We start from the raw sequence: 12633 nt of genomic DNA on the forward strand, positions 1-12633 counted from the left end.
GTGCAGGTTGCATCACGATGTTTTCCTTCACCGTAAGAACGTCGGGTAAATGTACATATGTAAATCGAAAATCGAAAAACACATTGGTACATGGCGGGATTCGAACCCTGGACCTGCAGATTGCAAGTCTAGTGCTTAACCCCTGAGCCACCGACGCTCTCCAAACTTTCGCAGTAGTAATATTCGTACTTAAGATTAATATTAATTATTGTCTTTAAAATTACGCTAAAATTGTAAAATGTATTTTTTGTTTATTACTGATCCTGTTTGCTAAAGTCAATTTTTATTTAATTTTTTATTGTTGTTTTGTACATGTGTAACAATTATAATAGTTGTTGAAGCAAAGCATTGCTGAACATGAAAAAAAAATACATCGCACGATACTCGCGAGTTTTTTCTAATTGTTTTGCACGTATTACATTATTTCTGTCAAAATCAATTAAATCTTACCTTTGCTTTAATATTAAAATTGTATTTTTAGACAGTCTATTTTTCGATAGGCATAAAAAAACAATTATTTTTGAAAAATGTAGAAAAATATTTCGAAACATTTCGAAATCGAATTCAGAAACATTTATAAAAATATTAATTAAAAAGAGGGAGAGATAGAGACAAAGCCAATCTTAAAATCACAAAATATTTGCTATTATATTAGTATCTTTCATCGTAAACGTTTCTTTTAAAATTGAAAAATAGTAAACTTACTTGAACTTTAGTTATTTTCAATGCAAAATAGATTTTTATATACCAATAATACTGTTTTCGAAGTTATTTCAATAGTCCTAGTAGTAGAATTTTACCTAATTAAACCTTAACTAGTGAAACGAGTTTGTAGTAACCACTTCTGTCTGTGACAGACTATTAGGCGGCATTTTAGGACTTGTTTAATTCTGTCTTTTACCTTATTACCGATACCTAATTGGAGTCTAGTCAACAGCTGTACATATGAGAAGTATTAAGGCAATTCTGTAGGCGTAGTATTATGTTATCTAATTGAGGTTTAAACTATGAATTCGGTAACTTTGCTTTATGTATACAGTAAACGTGACTTTCTGAGATCCCTGTTTAAAACATATTGTTATCTCTGTTTTGTCAAAGATAATGACAGGGATGGCGGTATGTTTTATACAGAGATTTTAGTATCATAAACCCACAGTAAGTTAGGTAACTTTTTCAATATACTATGAATAAGACGTGATAATAAAATTATACAGACAAGCAACAAGTACAACGGGATGATGGTATAAAAATTGAGGAATTTAAATTTCTATTTAGGCATATTTAACTTACGATAAATGGTTACACATATTAAATCTACACTAAGGTACTTCTTTACCGGTCATTCAGTAACTCTAAGTACGTCTAAGTTTACCAAAAAAATTACCTTATTTCTTCAGTGCATAAAACAGTTGGCTTTGAAGTGACGGCGTTTTATGCATCAGATATTTGATTGTGACAAGTGAAGATTGAAATCACTTGATATAATTGGGTCGCGTATGATGAATATTAAGATTGATGTATGAAGTAGGGGTGCAGTTAGCTTCCTGCGATTACGATGTATTATCGTCTAGACGTAACGTAATGGAGCCAGCGTCTGGACAACGTCAGTACTGATCAATACTGACCTATATGACTAGATAGCTGTAGCCCATGAATCCGTCCGGATTCAAAAAAAGCTTTATTAGTGACCTATGTGCTCTTCCAAACTACGTTCTATATTTATGCCAAATTTAATCGAGATCCATCTATCCATCCATCCATGCATTTATAATATTAATACGATCAGATGTGCCTAGGTTTACAAATTTATGGATGTTTTTTGATAGTTGCAGTCATATTGTACACCTACGGATCTAGCTATATTAAAATAAATAATTATTCATACATCTTTCATGTAGTTAATATTTGTAGCTTAACTGTTGCATTTTATTTATTAAGAATAATTTATTATTTTAAAATATATTCGAAATTCAAATGGTGTCTAGATCTGATATGATAGAGATAAGAAACATTTTCTTTTACTTAAGTGTCATATAAAATAATATAAACAAGCACATAAAATATAACGGAATAAGTTCTATGTACAACCGAGAAGGCTAACGTCGTAAACTGTCACTGACGTAGAAATAGTTTCTATCAGAAGACTATTACTGCTGACTTTCCTACACTCGCAAATACGTTGTTAGCATTTAAAAATACGTTAAAGGACTCACGTATCAGTATACAGGGGGGAAGGGGGGAATGGTATTTTCCGTGTCCGTTTTATTGCCTCTACACTACGTTGCACTTGGTAATGATTTTTATTTACTTTTATGTACAAAGAACGTATATTGATGTGATTTTTGTACACATGATGTTATATTAATAAAGATTTTTTTAGAAGGCGACATCTCATTTCGACTTCCTTTACTTCAAAGTAAAACTAAAAATTTACTTGTGAAATCTCTTTTGCTCCAATAAACAATAAAACAAGTGCGCATAGCTTTTGTTATTTTTGGTTTACAGAGTTTAAACATTAACTATATGTTTCCCTTCTGTGGGTCATTTAAAAAAATATATTACGTGTGAAATGTTCTTGGCAACCAGTATTGTTTACTTAATATACTACAAACATATTGGATAACATTACTTTTTTATTTATACAATGTTGAAATATTAAATAACAATGTTGCGAATGCATAATTATTTTTTCACGATTGTCAAGATGTTGCATTTTTGAAATAATTGTTGTTAACTTAAAGATATATTTTATAAATGGGTAACATTTAATAAACCTAATTAGGAAATTTCAAAGGCATTGCATGGATATAATGATGAGATAAAAACTTGTGAGTTATTGACACATTTAGATGGAATAATGGATAAGTGTCGGGACATTGTAACACGCGGAATTGACACCTTGTCTTTACGAAGTCCATTTATGTGTTTACAAAAATATTCAGACGCCTTCATTTGTTTCCGAAACGTACGTTAAATTATGCTTTATGCAATTTATAATTTTTTAATTATAATTTCCATATATATTTCCAATACACTTGAAACAATTAATTATAACTTAATAGTTTGTTTTATAGGCTAAATTTTTGGTGGTATAGTTTTATTTTAGTTTCTTTTAAAAAATATTAAATTGAATAATCATTACGTTTAGTAGTATGATGTAAATATGCCTGTACGATTTAAATACGACTTATAATCGATTGTAACGGAATGAAATTGATTGGGCAGCAATCGATTGGAGTAACGATCGAATCGGGAGAGATCGATCTGACTTCACTCTCGGTTTCGAACGGCGCCCGCGTATGATTAACATAACGACATTGTTAACAGATGCAAATAAAACAAGTCGTTACTTTCCTGAACCAGATGGATTCATTGATGTTCGTTACGTTGTTTTAATATTTTTTACGCGCTTTTTTTGTGTAATTTAATCCTTTGTATTCTTCCTCAAAAGTGTTGCGGTACATTTTTAAATTGTGGAACAATTAACAAGACAATCGATGTAAAGTTCAATATTAAAGTTTTTAACTAAGTAAACTTTCCTTAGTCGGTAAACCTTAAACCAACCTAAACGTCAACCTTAAAGCTTAGACTAAATTGATTAAAATATTTGTTAAGTCGACGAAATTATTCATAGTGTTTATACAAATAAAGCGTTGAGTTAGCGATAACAGATCCAAGGCTAAGGTACAGAATGGAGGCGAGGAACTGCAACTTGTTATACAATTAATTCGAGTTAAATTTAAATAATCTGCCACCTTGTCAGTCCGCCGATGTGGGCTGCCGACTTGACGATAGATATGTCAGCCACAGAGTAATCAATACAGATGTGTTATTTGATGTTGTGTGTTCCGTTCAACGTCCGAAGTCCATTATAAGAGTACCTTGTACTAGCTTCATTCCTTTGGGAGTGCCCCATTTCTAAGAAAAGCAAATTTGAATGTTTTTTTACATATTTAATAAACAATAAGAGTACTTCTATTATTTTAATGGCCTGCAGTATTTTAGTAAAATATAACAAAACATATCTTTTCTTTATAAAACCAAGCTGAACTTGCTAAATTAGATAATGTTAGTTTTGTTTTACAGTAATTTAATTTTTAATGTTGTAACATTTAAAAATAATTTGATACTTCTGTAAGTTGTGTTGCTGTTTACAATACTCTGTGTCAGAGTTTTAGTGAGGGCCCACATAGGCGTGTTATCTACTGAGTAGTGGTGCATATCAGATGCTGGCCCGTGTTAATTACACACGCGGAAGGATCAAAGACCGGTTCCCTTAATTGACACCTACGCGCAAATCTACAAGCACAATAAAAAACTAATTGTCTTTTATAATTATTAAATGTCTTTCTATTTTTAATTTTGAATCTAAAGTTAAATGACACTGTTTTTGTTGAATCTGTTTTTTAGAGTACAAGAGGGATCATGGTATGTTGCAATATAAGTGTGTTGGGAGTCGAAACTCATGGTGATTAGTTGGGAAAATGTTTGTTTATTCGCTGTCTCTACGCAAAGTATAGGATAAGATATATTAGATTTAGCAGTGGTAGATCCCGAACAACAATATTTGTTGGGTGCACCTATTGGCCGGGTCGACCGGTGCAATACCACGACCACACAGAAGACAGGCGTGAAGTGGAAGCAATTTCGCGTTTCGTCTGATGAGTGTGGTTCCGGAGGCCTAAGAGTGCGTCCCTTCTCCGTTGATTAAAGGTAGGCAACGCATCTGCATTTGCGGATGTCTATGGGCAAGGTCGCCTCGCTATTGTGGCGAATCCAGGTGGCCGTTTGCTCGTTTGCCTCCTTATGATATTAAAAAAAAAGTGAAAATATGGAAACGGCTTCTTTCTCAATTGATATGATGCTAGTACACGACAGCTAGTAGTAAATGTATTTTAGTACTAACTACATTGTGTGAGTTTTTCCTGACTTTATTACGAATATGGTAATTAAAATAAGCCAAGTTAACATATTACAACCAAGTTAACATTAAATACGAAATAGGTATATTTGGTAAGACTTTTTAATAAAAGAAAACGTACATTAACTGCAGTATAGCCTCAGTTGCATGGTGTGTGGCAATAAAGAAGAAACTACTGCAAAAAATATAATTTACAAACAAAACGCAAAAGCAAATTGCTAACTGCATATCGCCAGAAGTCCTGCGATTACAATAATTGTGTATTTGATCAAATGTTGGTCAAACATTTTTATATGGTTAAGCTATTTGGTGGCCAATGTTGGCTATCTTTATGTTGGCTGACTTAAAGACAAAGAATTTTTGCAACAAATGTTTGAATGATTTATATCGTGGGTTTTCATTATCGTCACATCTGTAAGAAATTATTCTCTTTGAAAAATACACATACTGTGACAATGAAAATCCACGGCCATATAGGCATGTTTTGGTACCACGTAGCTTGACACTCAAACGAGATTGGGGGGAGACGTTCAATATGACAGGATTTTTGTGGATATGAAAGTATTTATATAAACGTTTGTTAAATTTTTCACCAGGGAGCGGCTCAATCCGTCTTCTTTTATCAACATTTCTCTCGTAATTAATGTAAAGAAGTCTAAAAACATTTTTATAGATGATGTGTGTTCAGGGACAAGACGTTTGTTTTAAGGTTGGCTACTACATAAGGCTGGGGTGTGGGGTGCGATGTGCGGGGCGGGACTGATTTATTGTTGCTGCTTGTTCCACAGGTCGCGGGCACGCTATGCCATACTTAATTCCTAGCTTGATTATTTTCAACGCAATATTTTCAAGACATGCAATTTTTTCTTAAAATATCCTTATTAAAGTAAGCTGTTAATGAATATATTTATAATACAATTGCTACTAGTAGTCCCTCCCTAGTTCACGGGGAAGATAAAGTGGCCAGACTATCATTTTCCTATCGTTAAATGATCACCAACGCTATAGGATCTGTTTCTGTATTGTGTAGGCAACATATTTATATGTCTTAAAATTATGTAGGGTCCTATTATTGACTAAAACTAATGAAATCTCATTCTATTATATTCTTAAGTTTACGTAATAAATTCCAGAAGCGAGGTCGATAGAAATCAAACAAGACAATAAAATAATTTGTCGTTAGATGTCGCTTCCCCGAGCTGCCTCTACTGGGAACACTCCGCGATTGCATACCGAATAATAACATATTATTAAAATAAAACACACGTATCGGTCACCGATACACCGGCCACTGTATACGTGTAATTATTTTAGGACTAGTGATGTACGCATAGTGTTAGTATGGGAAAGTCGTACTGATGCTTTTGGTATTGGTACGATGGTTTTAACTTAGGTCGCTGACCGTGTGATTTCTTTGCATTATTTTGCAAATGTATTTAATGATTTTTCTCTATTGAATTTTTTCATGAATTTCAAATTATATTTTGGCAAATAAATAATTTTGGAAAGTATTCTACTAAATATTGTGGTAATCTCTACGAATAAAGTTATGGTTCACGACAACAGTCAATTAGTGGAAATAGAACCTATCACCATTAGGGAGTCATATACTTAACTATTAGGCTATTTTTGGATTATGTTTTATTACCTAAAAACTAAAAAAAACTCAAAGGAAGGAATAACAGAAAAATAACATATGTTTTAAAAACTACAAATTTTATTATTACAATAAACGAAATTTTAATAAATATTACAAAACAATAATTGTCTTTTATTATATATAATCCCCTAACCTAAACGTTTAACAATCCAATATTTTATTTTTGCAGTTATTTCGCGAAATCATTATCTGAAATAAATGTATTACATTTTTAAATTAATTTTTTGTGTAGGTAAATTATTAAAATAAAACAATTTTTTTGTACACTTGTATTTTATTTCACCTGTCTCTAAAATATTGAATAAGACAAAACAAAAGGCTCATCTACTGTTAAGTGAACACCAAAACCCCACTGAATTTCTATTGAAATAAAAAAGATGTTTTATCAACTATTTGTAAGAAAGAAAGAAGTCGATAAAAAGAAAATGACAGCATAACTTAACAATTTTTTTGGTGAATGTACCAAAAGAAAATGTTGCTGAGTATACATCGATGGTGTACGCGAGTGTACCTAAAGGTCGTCACTAAGCGTAAGGGCAGGTGCAGACGGTGCGGGCGCAAGCGATCGCGATAAATCGCTTCCGCCACGCCTGTTAACTTACGTGTGTCCTTTTTACGCTATCAAATTATTTACAACCTGTCAACGTACTACTTTAAACATGGACGGAAATTATTTTTTTTACAAATTCAAGACCGATTTTGATATTATACTGATAAAATAAATTAAATGAATTGTTTACTGTTTATGGACAAATTTTGCAAATTAATAAATGGCCTCCTTCTAAGTTTTTTGGGATCTTATTTTTTCTTTTTCTTTAGAGCTTCTTTATACAAACTTCTATGCAGAAGCGACGATTAAAAGGTAAGTTTTGGAGTGTCGGTGTAATTATAGGTAGGTATATGTTACCTTTGGTTTCTGAGACCAAAACTCTGTACAAAACATATCGTCCGCATTCTTTTTATCAAACATAGATAACAATATGTTTTAAACGAGCTATTGGTCTCAGAAACCCATGGTTAGTATTGCAATTCAATATTCATGTTAATGGAATATTTTAAATAAAAAAGAATAATGTTGAATCTTACATAACTACTATGTTATATAGTCTAGGTTATATATGTAATAATTTTCTGACCAAAACTTAATATGGACAATTATTTACTAAGTATGATAACGGTATAAGTACTTACTCTCAAAAAAATACTGAAAAGTATTATTATATTAAAATAATATTATTGTATGAATATTGAAATTCGATAATATGAAAAGATCTATCTATCTATATATATAAAAGAAAGTTGTGTTAGTTACACCATTTATAACTCAAGAACGGCTTGAAGAAAATTGGTGGGCAGGTAGCTTAGAACCAGGAAACGGACATAGGATAATTTTTACCCCGTTTTCTAGTTATTTTTTTATTCTGCGCGGACGGAGTCGCGGGAAAAAGCTAGTATTTTATAATTGTAATAAAATTAATATCAAAATGATATTTATTTAATAAAGATTATTAAAAATAATGATGTGCAATGTACATTTGTTTGTATAACAAATAGCTACTTTAAGTGGATGAGTTTAAAAAAATTGAAATGCAGATTGAATCTATTAAATACATCGAGATATTGACACAATTCAATTCTCCAATGAATTATAAATTATTGATAACTTCTTTGTGGAAATTTGAATTAAATATGATAAATGGTTCGATTAAGGTTAAATAAGTTTTTAACTATAAATTAAGACGTTAACAAATCAAATTTAGAATTAAAACAAAATGAATTTTGGACAAAAAAAGTCTCTTGTTACCCTTTTCAAAAATACATACATTTGTTAATGATGTCGTGATGAAAAATTACAATTAAATTGAAACGTAATTCGGAAAATTATAAATTTTATTTGAAAATTATCGAAATTGCTTAGTAAAAATCCGAATTAGAAAATAAAAATGAACATAACAGGCAGATGACGCAGTATACGCCGAATGTTGTACCACCGTAGGGCTGTCGTACGACAGTTGCCTGTCGTAAATATTCCTCGCGACGTCTAGCTGTCTATTGTCAGCGGGTAATTTGTTGGCGCAGCCCTGAGTTATGGTTCCGGTGCCGCTGGCCTAGGGACCAGGCTTTGGACGGCCTCAGTGTTACTATTTCCGACTTGAAGACTAATGGTGAAAGGAAAATGCCACGTTTATTTCTAATATCAACCATTTTTAATATTAAAATTTTTATGTAGAAAATTGCAGTTATATTTAGCCGTAGTATTTCAGTTTCAATTATCTAGTGAGAATTATGAAATGAGAAGTGACATTGCACGAGAAAAAAGTTTAGTGACAAAAGAGTTGATCCTCTTATGTCACTAAACTTTAACCTTTACCCTAATAAATGTAGTCAATACAAAATACTCGATAGCTAAAATGTATGCTTCTTTATCAGTTACAAGGCTCCTCCATTCCTCCTTCAATTTATCCTGGCTACAGGCTTCTCGAATTATCAGAGATAAAACGTTAAGCTATTTATAAAGAAAAATAAAGGTTTTCTGTCACGGTACATTTAAAAATTTGCTTGCATCAGTAAAAGTGAACCGAAGTTAATAAATGTTTAAAATCAGCCGGCGGCGAGCGGACGATATTGATTGCACACTTTGGCACATAGATGGCGTTGGCCGCGGGCTTATGGGCGAGCTTTTTACACCTTCCATGTTCTTACCACATTTTGTCAAAATAAATCAATTGTTATATTGTAGAAATATAATAATATTGATTAAGAAAAATAACTGGACATGGTCAATTCAACAGACAAATGCTACCTATGACTTTTATTTGGAAAAAATTATATGAACTTTAGCGTTTCCTTTAGTGAACTACAGACTTCATTTACCTTCCACCTTTCCTTTTTTAATAAACATATCCAAAAAAGAATTTCTTCGTTTGTTTTCAATATAACGAAGCAAGAGATCTTTTTTCGATGATAGTATACTAAGTTAACATACGCTTACGTAAAAAATGTGGCAGAACATCGAATTAAATGTTGGTCAAATAGAAGGAACACACAACCACTTTGTTGATATTTCAAGTTAATAAGATAATTTGTATTCATTGACCACTAAGGTTCCTTTATTATGGTAGGTATGCGTTATGTAGGTTGGAGATTTATACAAATTGCTTAAGTTTTGTAAAATTATCCGAAACTGACGGACACGCAACATGGCTCGTGTCGACTGGACCCTCAGGTTAGTATTAGTGTTGATCCAGCATGTGCGTGCCATGTCTGGTATTGTTTCACGCAACTGCTGTCGCTGTAATATATGTTGAAATCGCTAATTTTTTTTTATTTAAATTCCAATTGGGCCTTCGCCGAGAACTGAGATTGAGCTTAATGCATTTTAGAAAGAATTTTAGAATTGTCGCATGAAAAAAAAAACATATAATTCTAGTTTCATCTGATGTACGAGTTTCTCATATTAACGTCTACATAAACTTTAAACTATTTTCCATCCTTGTTACAATAAAATGTAAGTTATTTGAAAAGTAGGCCATAGCTTTATCGCAATAAACAAGATATTTCTGTATAAAGTACATAGTTTATTAAATCAACATTTACTAAAAGTCTTTTTTACAATGCTTTTAATACCATTGACCGAATAAAACATTAAAGTTTAAAAAAAAATAGAAAAACATTACTTAAATTATCTACCTTACTCATAAATATACAGAAATGTCTTCTATTTAAAATATAGTGCTGGAATATACTTAGTGCCGGCAATCCCCACCTTGGCGACGAGTTGGCGGCGCGGCGCGGGCGTCGCGCGAGGCCAGTCACGTTGACGCACTATTTTTACCACCCAATGACATCTTGCTGACGGACCGAATCAAATCGCTTTCAGTAAGTATGGCGGCGAACTATACTTCACTATGCCGTACTGCGGTTGACGGTATAACGGAATACGAAGACACAAAAGCAAAAGATGTAACGTTTTTATTTACTTCAGAGTAAAAAACCCTTATTTTATTAGATTTCAATTGGAAATGCATCAAAGTTTAGTATTTTAATAATGTGTTAGATGGTAAAGTTTCATCTTTGCACATTGAAAATTGTATATTGTATTGTATTTAGAGCACGTAAAGATTTAACAATTTCAGATTTAAATTCCAGATGACATATTAACTAGAGCAATCTTACTAATATTATAAACTAGCTTTTACCCGCGACTCCGTCTGCGCGGAATAAAAAATAGAAAACGGGGTAAAAATAATCCTATGTCCGTTTCCTGGTTCTAAGCTACCTGCCCACCAATTATTATCAGTCAAATCGATTCAGCCGTTCTTGAGTTATAAATACTGTAAGTAACACGACTTTCTTTTATATATATAGATATAGATAGATGTGAATGTTTAGATATATGTATGTATGGATGGATGGATGTTTGATTGAAGGTATCACCGGCTCAACGGATTTTGATGATCTAGCACCGTTGTAGAACATAGTCGGCAAGAACACATAGGCTACTTATTAAGTTTATTTAATTCCGCGCGGACGGAGTCGCGTGCAACAGCTAGTAGTTTATAAAAAAAATGTATTTGTTTAAACCTTCTTCTGATATAGTAAAGACAAAAATGATGACGAATGATGAGAAATGATAAGTTAATAAAATTTTTTGTTAAGGAATTCGATCATAGCTTCAAACAAACAAAGCATTAAAGGTAAGCAATCTATAATACAGGCTCTCGGGGTATAGTATTAATTTGACAGATACAGCTCATCCGTACTAACAGCAGGTGTTCCCAAATTATCCGTGATAAATATATACCATCAATATCGAAGCGCGACGGCCACCCTTTCACGGTTTATAACACGTAATTGTGGTCACGATGTTTCTCACATAGTAGAGGCGTCCGATTACATGGTTATTAGACATTACATGGCTAGTGGTTCAAACTTGGCAACACATCTGCAAATGTGGATGTCAATGCGCAGGTCACTTCGCAATTTGGTTACCTTATACTATAAAAAAATAACTTGATTTATAAATAATCTTTGGTATATATATAGAAAGTAATGATGCGTGAGTTTTGTAACTAACATTTTTTTTCTCTGTCTTTTTTGTGACTCTAACGTGATATGATATGAAGGTATGCAAATTAAGCATGAAATTAAATATAAAATTTTGGTAGAAATGATTTATTGCAATTTGTAAAACCTAACTTTGCATAGAAACTCCGATAATTGGATCGTAAATTTCGTGATTAGTGACATTAATATGCCAAATATTACGTTAATACTGATTTGTTGCATGTAAATTATTATTGCGGAAAAACTGACTACGAATTTGAGGTAACTTACATATAACTTTATATTTTGGAAGGTAATTAAGAAATTATCCGTCTCAGGTATCGTTGGACAAATGAGATGGAAAAAGACTTAATGGCTTCAAGTCCAAGACTGGGTCGAGACGATGCGGCATCAGGGAAAGTGGAGACTTAGTGTCAAAGGCCAAAAAGAGGTGGCTGCGTCACTCTAGTCAGTTAAGTAAGAAATTAATGAATTAAATTATTTATTAAAACATCAATGTCACTAAATTACGTAACAGTAAGAGAATAGGATTTCATATTGAGTCGAAAATTAGATTGTTAAGGTTATTTTACACTTACGAAATTGTATTGCCATAAAATGTAAAATATATGATTATACAAAGTGACTTGTCGAATATTTTCAACAACTTTGATTGTGGGTTAATTATTTGAAACTTATTCGTTATTCTATAACTGTCTTTGAAACTTTAAGTTCGATAAAATTGATAACATAATTCACACTATCTTAAAATGAAATTATTATTTGGATCTCTATGTATCTAGATTATTAGGATTATTAAACTCGTAAGCAAAGAAACAGATTAAAGAAGAAAATTTTTTTATGTTCTATCGTAATGTTATTGTTTAACAAGTATAATACATAGATTGCCGTGTAACATTTGTTGTGAAATGTGTAACGATGTTCATCCCACCTCCCTGGTGTTTTGCAACGACTAACATATTTGGAGACGCGACGTTAAATGTTT

The sequence above is a fragment of the Papilio machaon genome, chromosome 6, assembly GCF_912999745.1.
Source record: "Papilio machaon chromosome 6, ilPapMach1.1, whole genome shotgun sequence".
Lineage (NCBI taxonomy): Eukaryota > Metazoa > Arthropoda > Insecta > Lepidoptera > Papilionidae > Papilio > Papilio machaon.